Raw genomic sequence first — 13,215 nt, 5'->3', positions numbered from 1 at the left:
TTTATCCCTATTAACCTTATGATCTCTCAAACTTAACTCAGTGCAGCCTAACCTTAGCTTATATTTACAAGGTGCCTCTGATTAAAAAATTGTCAGCCAAGTTGACAGGTTTTCCAAGTGGGTTCCAAACCTGATGAATACCACGAATACCAGTTTTTAGTTTAATGAAATTCTTAAAACTTTATTGGAGCATCATAAGTCTTTAAAGCTAGAAGGTACCTTAGACTCTTGCCCAGCCCTTCCTTTTATAGATGAAGAAACTATGGCCCCAATAAGTGAGTTGACTTGCTCATGGTCACAAAGGTGTTAGAGTCAGGATTAGTTTATGTTCTCTTTTTAAAAAATTCAATTCTATTTTATTTTCCTTTCTAAATTATCTTCCTCTCAGCTCCTCTCCCCAACCCACTGAGAAAGGAAGGAAAACAAAACCCAATACCAATATGTATAATCAAGCAAACAAATTCTCACATCAGTTATATCCAAAACAATATGTTTCAGTTAGCTCTTGGAGTTTGTCACCTCCTGATCTTGAGGTAGATGATATGTTTCACCATGAATCCTTTGGAATTTTGGTTTGTCACTGTGTTGATCAGTGTTTCTAATTCTTTCAAAATTGTTTTTCTTTACAGTATTGTTTTTATGTTGTAAATTTTTCTCCCCATTCTTCTCACTTCACTTTGCATCCGTTCATACAAATCTTCTCAGGTTTCTCCAAAACCATCCCCTTTGTCATTTCTTATAGCAAAATAGTAGCCATCACAATCATATATCATAATTTTTTCAGCCATTTCTCAGTAGATGGGCATCTCCTCAGTTTCTGATTCTTCACCACCATGAAAAGAGCTACTATAAATGTGTTCCTTACCTCTTTCTTTAATTTTTTTTTTGGTGGGGTATAAACCTAGTAGCAGTCTCTCTGGGTCAAAGGGTATACAGAGTTTAATAGTTTTTTGGGAACAGTTTCAAATTGCTCTCCAGAATGGCTGGACCAGTTTAGAGTTCTACCAGTAGTGCATTAATACTTCTGTATTCCCACAGCCCTTCTAGCATTTGCCATTTTCCTTTTTTTGTCACTTTTGCCAATCTGATGGGTGTGTGGTAATAGCTCAGAATTGCTTTAATTTGCGACTCTCATTATTAGTGATTTAGAGCTTTTATTTTTAATATGGTTACTGATTGCTTGGATTTGTTTTTCTGAAAACTGTCCATTCATATCTTTTGACCATTTATCAATTGGGGAATGGTAGAGCTAGGATTTGAACTAAAATCCTCTGGCTTTTAATGTGGTTCTCCTTCTATGTCACATTGCTCATTGTTAATACTGAGGAAAGGGTTTCCAGGGAAAATATAGAATGCTATAAACCTTCTGCCTGAATATTCTCCACCTGCTGAATAAGTCCACACTGCTTTCAAAAATACCAAAATAAGCAATATAGGTATTATCATCCTCTCCAGCTTCCATTTTGACCCATATAGCACAATTCTAGCGAAGCTATGTAATAAAGCAAACAACTGCTTTGATTTTGTGAATCAAAGGAATGTCTAATATTATTAGTATGAATTTGTGCATATGACACGGCAGTTCAGGGTAGAGAAAATAGTTGCACAGCATTCTGAAGTATTCTGAATTAGTCTTTACCCCTTGGGTAAGAGATACACAAGCTTAGCACAGGAAGATTTATACTAATCTGTATAAATGTTGTAAACCCCACCCCAACTTGATTAAAATGTAAGCTCTTTGTCTTACATTATGTTTGTTTTTTATTTATATTTAAATCCCTATCACCAAGCAGAATATTTTGCACAGAGTAGGAACTTAGTAAATGTGGCCGAATTGAAATTAATTTGTATACTCTATTAGTCCACCCTTATTATTTCCTTTTCTTTCTCACTTTAATGTTTGTTTCATAGAATAGTAAAATCTCAGTTTTGGAAGTGACCTCAAAGGCTAGCTAATACCTAATGAAATAGATTCCCCTCTACAACATACCCGGTGGATTCTCATCCAAAATTCAGAGATCTCTGTTGAAGTTCATCCTACTACCTCCCAAGGCAGTCTTTTCTACTTTGGGATGGCTCTAATTATTAGTAATTATAGTAAGTTCCTCCCCCCCCCAACAAATTTAGTCAAAATCTGCCTCTTTGAACCTTTCACTAATTGATTGTATTTCTGCCCCTTGGTGACCAAGTAGAACAAATCTAATCTCACTTACAGATGATAGCCCTTTAAATATGAGAAGAAAGCTATCATGTTTTTCCTAAGTCTTTTCTTCTCCAAGATCACTATGTCCAGTTGTCTCGATTGATTTTCATATGTCATTATACTGAAGACCCCTGCTTATCTTCTAGGAGCAATGTTCTTTCTAAAACGTGGTACCTAGTACTAAATACAACACTGGTGGAGATTCAGATCTCTTATCAGGGAGAAGATTAGGAAGGATGTTTTGGTCTTGGTAGGCATAGGAATGGAGAGTAGGGCAAGTGACTGCTTCTTTGGTTAAATGGTTCTATTGTTTTAGATTACTTTACCCAGATATCAAGTTAGAAAAGGGTAGGATTGGGGCTGGAAGTGGGGATAACTGATTTTATATACTGGCAAGATAAAAAGATGGCCTACAAGCAGCAAGCTAGGACCTGGTTCAGGCTAGGTGTCAATAACTCTTATCAGTCAGGATTTTAGGACCCCAAGACAGAAACTGGAATGTTAGTTTGGGTGCAAGGTAGAGGCAGAGGGAAGGGAAGATCAGCATTCATTCTAGTTTCACCTTTATTTACACAAAAAGTGTTTCCATGAATATTTTGGTGTATATGGGTCCTTTATCTCTGTCTTTTGCCTTCTTGGTCCAGGAGTGGAATCTCTAGATTAAAAGTTATAGACATTTTATCATAATTCCAAATTGCTTTCCAAAATGATAGAACCGTTTCACAGCTCCACCAGGAGTCTGTTAGTATGCATATCTTTCTGTAGCCTCTTCAGCATTCACTATTCCTATTTTTATTCATCTTTGCCTCCCTTCTTTTATCATCTTTGTCCTGCCTTTCTTTGTCTCTTTTTGAGCTGTCTTTGAAATAGTGCAGTAAAACTTCAAGTATTTTCATTGCCTAAGACCATATGCAGTTAAAATAAAGATAAACACAAATAGGTTCATTGCTCAGACGATTTGTTCTGCTCCCAAGATTATTTACTTCCACCACCATTAATGTTCCACACACCGTCAGTCCTCCACAACCCTGGAGCAGCTAGTGGCAAAATTCCTTTTGCTGACAAGAGTTGACATTGATGATAGGAACACTAGTAAATAGTTCTAAATAGTGGAATCAAGCTGGGAATATGTGTTTTCAGGAAAAAAGAGCAGGAACTAGTTTGGAGAAGCAATACCAAATCATTATCAGGCTGTATCACCCACTTTCTACTCCTGTGCAAACTGGTCTGGGTAAAAGCAAAGATTCTTGAGTGGCCAGGAATGAGTAGGTGAGATTCTACCATATTTGATATATCTTAGAAATTAATAGCCTCAAAGAACATTAATTACCACCTAGTTAAACTTCTTTATTTTGCAGATAACTACAACCCAAAGAGGTTAAATGCCTTGGCTAAAGTTATCCAGATAATTAGTAGCAGAACTGGAATTTGAACTTGTCATGAGCTCAATGATTTAGAACTTTTATAATCAATTATTGGTTATCAAAAACTGGACCCAAGAATCCCTGGGAATCATTAGGTTGATTGAGGGGGAAACTGATGAGTTGTCTTTTGGACATGTTAAGTTTGAGATGTCTACAGAACATTTAATTCAATATTTATCCCAAAAGACCATTGTGCCTAGCACCAAAGTATGATGAAACAGTGCTGGATTTAGAAGACCTGGATTTGAATCCCAGCTGTGACATTTGGTTGGGTGAACATGAGCAAATCATTTAACCTTGAAGAAACCTACTAGCCCAGTGCCTTTTATATAGCAAATACTCAATAAATGTTAGCTGATTGTATGCCTGGATTGATGGATAGATTCATTCATGTATTTGACTATGTTTAAGTACTATGGGCTATACAAGATAATATAACATAATCTTAGACTTTAAGGAGTTTATGTTCTAGGTGGAAAGACAGCTGGAGCAGGTATATATGTGAAATGCTAATAACAGTACAATAATTAAATAAAAATGAATCAATAAGCATTTTAAAGTATTTACTATGTGTTAGTCACTGTACTGTTCTGGGGATATAGGGAAAGGCAAAAGCACTGTCCATGTACTCAAGGACCTCACATAGAGATATATCATATAGATGTAGAATAAACTGAGAGGGGAAGGTACAAGCAACAGGGAAAATTGGAAAAGGCCTTCTGAATAAGGTGGGATTTGAGCTGAGTCATGAGGGAAGCCAGGGCATCTAAGAAATAGATGTGAGGGGAAACATTTGAGGTATGAGGGATAGTCATTGCATAGTTAGGAAATAAGAGTGTAGTGTGTAAAGAAGAGTAAGGAGGTCCATATAGGTGTCTTGTAGAGTGTATGGAGCAGAGAAGACTGGAAAGATATGAAGGCGCCATGTTGTGATTGACTTTGAATGTCATATGGAAGACTTTATAATGGGCTCTCAAAGTAATAAGGAGCCATTGGAGTCCATTATGGTTAGACATGCATTTTAGTAAAACTGCTTTGGTCACTGAGCAGAAGATGGACCAGAATGGAGAAAGACATGAAGCATAGAGACCAATAAGAAGGCTATTCTAATAGTCCAGCTGAGAGCTGATGAAGTCCTAACAAAGAGTAGTGGCTGTGAATAGAGAGACAGGGACATATAGGAGATGTTAGAAATGGCAAGATTTGACAATAGATTGAATATGGCAGGGCTGAGTGGGAATGAAGAGTTAAAGGTGACACTGACTTTGCAAACCTGGTGATTGGAAAGATGGTGATACCTTTGACAAGTAATAGGGAAGTTCGGAAGAGGGAAGAGTTTGAGAGGAAAAATGAGTTCTCTTTTAGAAATGTTGAGTTTGAGATGCCTCCAAGATAATCAGTTCAAGATGTCCAAGAAGGTGGTTAATGATGCAGGATAGAGCTCATTAGAGAGTAGGTCTGTCACAAGGTACTTCATAGTATATGAAAGTACTTCTTTAAGGATCTATGGTTTCCAGAATGTGAGTATTCCCTCCAACAGTACAATTCATGACCCACTATGACTTAGTAAGTAATCTTTTTTTTTTTTGGTCATTATTATTTTACTTTTAGTTTGCAAGATTCATTACCACAATTCCTGAGTTTAAAATTTTCTCTCCCTCCCCCCTCATGGCGGCATACAATTAAGTATAGTATCTGAAAATACTTTCACATTAGGCATTAGTCAGGTTATAAAGAAGGATTGTAACAGATGGAATGAAGAATGGGAAAGAGGAAACAAAACCAAACAAGAAAATGAAAAAGGGCAAGTAGTTTGCTTCAATCTTGGTTCAATATCAGTTCTTTCACTGGATGTAAACATCTCTCTCCATCCTGAGTCTTTTGGGTTTGACTTATGATTCTGGATTGCTGAGAAGAGTCCAGTTTATCAAAGTTGGTCGTCACACATACGTTGTGTCTGTAATCGTGTACAAATTCCTCCTGGCTCTACTCTTCTCACTCAGCATCAGTTCGTATAAGCCTCTCCAGGTAAATATGAAGTCCATCTGCTCCTCATTTCTTATTGTACAATAGTATTCCATAACATATACCATATATATTATGGATATATGCATATACCACAACTTGTTCAGCCATTCCCCAATTGATGGGCACCCCCTTAATTTCCAATTCTTTGCTACCACAAAAAAGAGCTGCTATAAATATTTTTTGTACATATGGGTCTTTTTCCCACTTCTATAATCTCTTTGGGATACAACCCTAGAAGTGGTATTGCTGGGCCAAAGGGTATGAAATTATTTATAGTCCTTTGGGCATAATTCCAGATTGCTTTCCAGAATGGTTGGATCAGTTCACAATTCCACCAGCAATGCATTAGTGTTCCAATTTGTCTACATCCTCTCCAACATTTGTCATTTTCCTGTTTTGCCATCTTAGCCAATCTGACTGGTGAGATATGGTACCTCAGAATTGTTTTGATTTGCATTTCTCTAATCAATAGTGATTTGGAGGATTTTTTCATATGCTTATAAATATCTTTAATTTCTTCCTCTGTAAACTGCCTTTTCATATCCTTTGACCATTTATCAATTGGGGCATGACTTGTATTCTTATAGATTTGACTCAATTCTCTGTATATTTTAGAAATGAGTCCTTTATCAGTGACAGAGGTTGTAAAAATTCTTTCCCAATTTTCCACTTCCCTCTTAATCATGGTTACATCAGCTTTGTTTGTACAGAAGCTTTTCATTTTAATATAATCAAAATTATCCACATTGCATTTTATAATGCCCTCTAATTCTTGTTTGGTCATAAAATCTTCCCCTCTCCACAAATCTGACAGGTAAACTATTTCTTGCTTTCCCAGATTGCTTAGAGAATTAGCCTTTATACCTAGATCATGCACCTGTTTAGATTTGATTTTGGTATATGGTGTTAGATAATGGTCTATGCCCAGTTTCTGCCATACTATATTCCAGCTTTTCCAGCAGTTTTTGTCAAATAGTGAGTTCTTTTCCCAAAAACTGGGGTCTTTGGGTTTATCAAACAGTAGATTACTAGAGTCATTGACTGCTGAGTCTTGTGTACCCAATCTATTCCATTGATCCACTACTCTATTCCTCAGCCAGTACCAAGTAGTTTTGAGGACTGCTGCTTTATAGTATATAGTATATAGATTAAAATCTGGTATAGCTAGTCTACCATCCCTAGCATTTCTTTTCATTAATTCCCTTGATATTATGGACCTTTTGTTCTTCCAAATGAATTTTGTTACTATTTTTTTCTAGTTCTATAAGGTAGTTTTTTGGTAAACTGATTGGTATGGCACTAAATATATAATTTAATTTAGGTAAAATTGTCATTTTTATTATATTAGCTCGACCCAGCCATGAGCAATTGGTGTCTTTCCAATTAGTTAGATCTGACTTTATTTGTGTGAAAAGTGTTTTGTAGTTGTGTTCATATAGGTCCTGGGTTTGTTTTGGCAGGTAGATGCCCAAATATTTTATAAGGTCTACAGTAACTTTAAATGGGTTTTCTCTTTCTATCTCTTGCTGTTGACTTTCATTAGAAGTATACAGGAATGCTGAGGATTTATGTGGGTTTATTTTATATGCTTTGCCAAATTTATTTATTGTCTCAAGTAGTTTTTTACTTGATTCCCCAAGTATATCATCATATCACCCACAGAGAGTGATAGCTTGGTCTCTTCTTTGCCTGATTTGATTCCTTTGATTTCTTTTTCTTCTCTAATTGCTACTGCTAACATTTCTAGTACCAGATTGAATAAGAGAGGTGATAGTGGACATCCTTGTTTCACCCCTAATCTTATTGGAAATGCTTCTAGCTTTTCCCCATTACACATAATACTTGCTGATGACTTTAAATAGATGCTACCTATTATTTTAAGGAAGGCTCCATTTATTCCTATTCTTTCTAGTGTTTTTAATAGCAATGGATGCTGTATTTTGTCAAAAGCCTTTTCTGCATCTATTGAGATAATCATGTGATTTTTGATAGTTTTATTGTTGATATGATCAATTATACTGACGGTTTTCCTAATATTAAACCATCCTTGCATTCCTGGAATAAATCCTACCTGATCAAAGTGTATTATTCTTGTGATAAGTTGCTGTAGTCTTTTCCCTAATATTTTATTTAAGATTTTTGCATGTATATTCATGAGGGAAATTGGCCTATAATTTTCTTTCTCTGTTTCATCTCTTCCTGATTTAGGTATCAGTACCATATTTGTGTTATAAAAAGAATTTGGTAGGACTCCTTCTTCACTAATTTTCCTGAATAGTTTGTAGAGTATTGGAATCAATTGTTCTTTAAATGTTTGATAGAATTCACTAGTAAATCCATCTGGCCCTGGAGATTTTTTCCTAGGGAGTTCCCTGATGACTTGTTCAATTTCTTTTTCTGAGATGGGGTTATTTAGGTAATTTACTTCCTTTTCAGTTAATTTGGGCAACCTATATTTTTGTAAATATTCATTAATTTCACTAAGATTGTCAAATTTATGTGCATACAACTGGGCAAAATAATTCCTAATTATTGTTTTAATTTCCTCTTCATTGGTGGTAGGTTCACCCTTTTCATTTTTGATACTCATAATTTGGTTTTCTTCGTTCTTTTTTTTCCATCATATTGACTAAGGGCCTATCAATTTTATTGTTTTTTTTTTCATAACCAGCTCTTGGTTTTATTTATTAATTCAATAGTTTTCTTAATTTCTCTCCTTTGGTTTTCAGTATTTCTAATTTAGTATTTAATTGGGGATTTTCAATTTGTTTTTTTTTTCTAGCTTTTTCAATTGCATGCCCAATTCATTTACCTCTCTTTTCTCTAATTTATTCATGTATGCACTCAGGGATATAAAGCTTCCCCTAAGAACTGGCTTTGCTGTATCCCACAAATTTTGGTATGTTGTCTCATTATTGTCATTCTCTTGAATGAAGTTACTGATAGTTTCTATGATTTCTTGTTTGACCCACTCATTCTTTAGGATTAAATAGTTTCCAATTAGTTTTTAGTCTGTCTTTCCATGGCCCTTTATTGCATATGATTTTTATTGCATCGTGATCTGAGAATGATGCATTTATTATTTCTGCCTTTCTGCACTGAATTGTGAGGTTTTATGTCCTAGTACATAGTCAATTTTTATGTATGTGCCATGTACAACTGAGAAGAAAGTATATTCCTTTTTATCCCCATTCAGTTTTCTCCAGAGATCTGTCATACCTACTCTCTCTAAAATTCTATTCACCTCCTTAACTTCTTTCTTATTTATTTTGAGGTTGGATTTATCAAGCTAAGAGAAGGGGAGATTAAGGTCTCCCACTAGTATAGTTTTGTTATCTATTTCTTCCTCTAATTCCCTTACCTTCTCCTCTAGGAATTTGGATGCTATACCACTTAGTGCATATAGGTTAAGTAATGATATTGCTTCATTATTGATGGTGCCTTTTAGCAGGATATAGTTTCCTTCCTTATCTCTTTTAATTAGATCAATTTTTGCTTTTGCTTTATCTGAGATAAGGATTGCTACCCCTGCTTTTTTTACTTTAGCTGAGGCATGATATATTTTACTCCAGCCTTTTACCTTTACCCTGTGTGTATCCCTCTGTTTCAGGTGTGTTTCTTGTAAACAGCATATTGTAGGATTATGATTTTTAATCCATTCTGTTATCCACCTCTATTTTATGGGAGATTTCATTCCATTCACAGTTATGATTATTATCTGTTTCTTTCCCTCCATCCTATTCCCTCCCCTTTTAATGCTTATATTTTTTCTCCCCTTCTCCCTTCCCCTCCTTAATAGTTTTCCTTTTTTCCACCGCCTCCCTCAGTATTCCCTTATCAGCCCCCCTCTCTTTTCCTCTCCTTCCCACTTACTTCTTCCCTTCCTACTAACCACTCTCCCCCTTTCATAGCCCTTTCCTTCTCCTACTGCCTGTAGGATATTTTTATACTTAATGCAGTATGTTATTTCTTCTTCACTTCAAGAGTGACAGGAACAAATCTCATGTGAAGCTCCTCTCCCTCCCCTCTTTCCCTCTAATATGATACATTTTGCATCTCTTCTCCATACATTCCTACGCTTAACTGGTTGTTATTCCCTCCTTGCACCAGACCCAATGAAGGAAAAGCTCATATAATACTCATCTCCCTCCTTTATTTTCCTCTGCTATATTGTTTTTATGCCTCTTTGTGTGGCATAATTTATCCTTTTCCACTTCGTTCATTCCTCTTCTTCCATTGCAGTCCTTAAAAAGATTTTTTAATCGTAATTTTGTGTAATTTATACTCATACCCTCTACTTGTCTATAAACAGTTTGCTCATATTAAATAACAGTGTGTGTGTGTGTATGTGTGTGTGTGTGTTTTCCATGTTTACCTTTCTATGTCACTCTTGCATCTTGTAATTGGAGGTTGAATTTTCCATTGAGCTCTGGCTTTTCCATCAGGAAGGTCTGGAAATCTGTTACATTGTTGACTGACCATCTCTTTGCCTGGAAGAATATGCTCAATCTCTCTGGGTAGGTGATCCTTGGTTGTAACCCGAGCTCTTTTGCCTTGCGGAAAATTGAATTCTGCTGCCTCCAATCTTTTAGTGTAGAGGCTGCCAAATCCTGTGTAATCCTCACTGTGGTTCCTCGATATTTGAATTGTTTCTTTCTGGCCACTTGAAGTATTTTCTCTTTTACCTGGTAGTTCTTGAGTTTGGCCACAACATTTCGAGGACTTTTCAGTTTGGAATCTCTTTCACCAGGTGTCCAGTGGATTCTCTTAATTTCTATTTTACCCTCAGGTTTTAGTATCACAGGGTAGTTTTCCTTAACGAGCTCTTGGAGAATGTTGTCCTGGCTCAATTTTTCATCATGATTTTCTGGTAGGCCTATGATTCTCAGATTATCTCTTCTGGATCTGTTTTCCAGGTCAGTTATTTTTTCTTTGAGATGTTTTACCTCTTTTTCTAATTTTTCATTCTTGTTGTTTTGTTTGACTAATGCTTGGTTCCTCATAGACATATTTGTTTCAATTTGGTTGATTCTGGTTTTTAGCAAATCATTTTCCTTGGTTAGTTTTTGGAGCTCCTTTTCCATATCACACTTTTCTTTTTAAGGAGCTGTTTTCTTCATTATAATGTCTTCATAATTCTGCAATTTTGATTTTAAAAGAATTATTCATTTTGTCTTCTGTCTCTCTCATTTGGTTTTCAAAGTTCCTTTTGAGGTCATCTAGGAGAACTTTCTGTGCTTGGGACCCATTCCCTGTTGATGTTTCAGCTGTGGATGTGGAGTCCACATTGTCTCCCTCTGAATTTGGTTCCTCCCTCTGAGGATAGTAGGACTCCAGAGTCTTTGTAGTCTGCTTTCTACCCATTATGAGGCAGGGCCCTAGCCACGCCCTTCCTCTAGGGTTCCCAAGCCTTTACTGTTGTGGGGCAATAGTTACTGTGTTTTCAGGGTGGTGGTGGTGGTGGGGGGAGTTGGAGCCGACTGGGTTTACTCTGCCATCCTGGTCCTTGGAGGTCCTGATAGGGGCTTTTTTTTTTTTTTAATTTCTGGGCTATGGAGTGGTAGTCCCAGGAGTATTTGCTATCTTGGACAGGGGCCCTGCATTTGGTTCTTACCTTGCTCTTTCCAGTCCCAGCCCTTTGGTGATAGGCCTGGTAGTGGCCCTTGTGGTTGGTGGGACGATTTGCCTTACTTGTTGGTCAGGCCTCCTCCCAGCCTGCCCCTGTGTGCAGCACTGTGGCCTCCCAGCCTGCCCCATTAGTAAGTAATCATTGAAAGCTGGTATGGTCAAAAAAATTCAACTTCCTGAGACCAACCTGGTAATGAATCCCTTCAAACTTAGTGAAGTTTTACCTAGTAGAACAGATTATAGTTCAGTGGTCAGACTATAATAATAATAGTTGACATTTATATAGCACTTACTATGTGCTATTTAAATAGCACTTACTACTGTGCTAAGCACTTTACAATTATTATCCAATTTGATCCTCACAATAGCCCCAGGAGGTAGGTGCTATCAAAACCCCCATTTTATAGATGATGAAACTGAGGCAAACAGAGGTGAAGTGACTTGCCCTGGGTCCCCTAGCTCATACATGTCTATAACTAGATTTGAATTTGTCTCCTAACTCCAAGCCAGTGCTCTATCCACTGTACCATCTAACTGTATCATATAAAGAAGATTTTTCACCTTGGTAAGATTTGTTAGAGTTTGTCCTCCATTGGTATAGCTTTATGAATCCAGGATCATGTCTATGACACATTGGAATAAGATTGGACTAGTGAGGCCTTTAGTGGGGGTGAAAACACCAAGCAGCTTTCTCTGTCTACCAGTCACAGCACTCTGTGGAGTTCTATCTGGAAGGTTCTACCTTGTGTCTAGAGTTTTATACTAAGTTTCATCCTTAAGAATTGTTCCCATTTCTGTGATAAATGAAAATCCTTATATTTTAATGGCTTGTCTTAAAAATGAAAAGTGAAGCATCATTGAGTGATATAAAAATGGGTAAATAAATGAAAACAAAATCTGCATCATCAGCAGTTCTTTCCACACTGCATGCATATAAAGACTCGTTTGTGACTATAATTGCTGTTTGCAGAGTCTAGTGGTGTTTATAGTTCAGCCTCTTCAATTTGTGATTACCTAGAAATATCTTTTTTTTCCCAAAAAGAGCCTTCCAATTTCTTCTTGCTGACCACCAGGTTGTCATTCTTTCTGCCATAGCATTCACAGCAGTTCAGAGCTCTTTCTTATCACTTGAAGTTTCAATGTCTCTTAAAGTTTCTCTGATGCACTCTTCCTGAAGTTGTCCCATTTCCACTCTTGGTACTGCAGCTGCTTGGGTTTCTGCACACCAGAGTTATGTTTCAGCAAGCATAGCTACTTGGGTTACTATGTTCCAAGAACACATCACCATTAATCCTTATCTTGACAACTGTTCAGGGCAATTCATAGTTATACTGATGAAATGGTTTTAGAAGGTGGGAGCCTTTCCTGCTGTGAACTTTGAATAATAATTTTGTTATACTTCTAATATACTTAGGTTCTACTTTTTATTGTAGTTATTTGTGCATTTGTCATATGTGCCCCCTAGATTATAAACTCTTGAGATTGCATGCTGGGGTGGTGTTTTATTTAATATTTTCCCTCCCCACCTGTATCAGCAATGCAATATTCACAATGCCTACGGAAATTACAGATATGATGATGTAATTATCCATCACAAAATATATCAGGCTTTCTATATGGGCGATAAAGCTGGAACATTTATTAAAATACCAAAAGACTGTGTCCCAAAACCAGAAAGTCAAAGCCATCAGAGTAGTTAAGAAATTGGCACAGGCAGATAAAGTAGAAATCACCCACATTCTCAAGCCTTTAAAACAGAACAGGCTACCTCAGGCAAAGGTCCTCTTCTCCCCACTCACAGCAACCACCCAGCATCCAGGAAGCGCGCTCCCAGCAGCTCCGGCCCCTGGCAGTCTTCAGCAGGAGTCCTTAGCAGAAATTCTGGCTGACTCAAAAGTTCGTGCTGCTGCTGCCACTGCGGCTGCCTCTGCT

General features: G+C 36.9%; 1 protein-coding gene across 3 annotated transcripts in view; it reads left to right on the top strand.

Annotated features, from left to right (window-relative positions):
- Positions 1 to 13,215, top strand: part of LOC138176119 (inositol 1,4,5-trisphosphate-gated calcium channel ITPR2) — a 529,530-nt gene that overhangs the window by 501,269 nt on the left and 15,046 nt on the right. The gene's annotated exons all lie outside the window — the stretch shown is intronic.

Source organism: Petaurus breviceps, unplaced genomic scaffold (assembly GCF_028583685.1).
Source record: "Petaurus breviceps papuanus isolate PSGF00001 unplaced genomic scaffold, PetGlider_PUasm1.0 81, whole genome shotgun sequence".
NCBI lineage: Eukaryota > Metazoa > Chordata > Mammalia > Diprotodontia > Petauridae > Petaurus > Petaurus breviceps.
The sequence above is the reverse complement of the archived record's forward strand: the minus strand, read 5'-3'. Positions and strand labels throughout refer to the sequence as shown.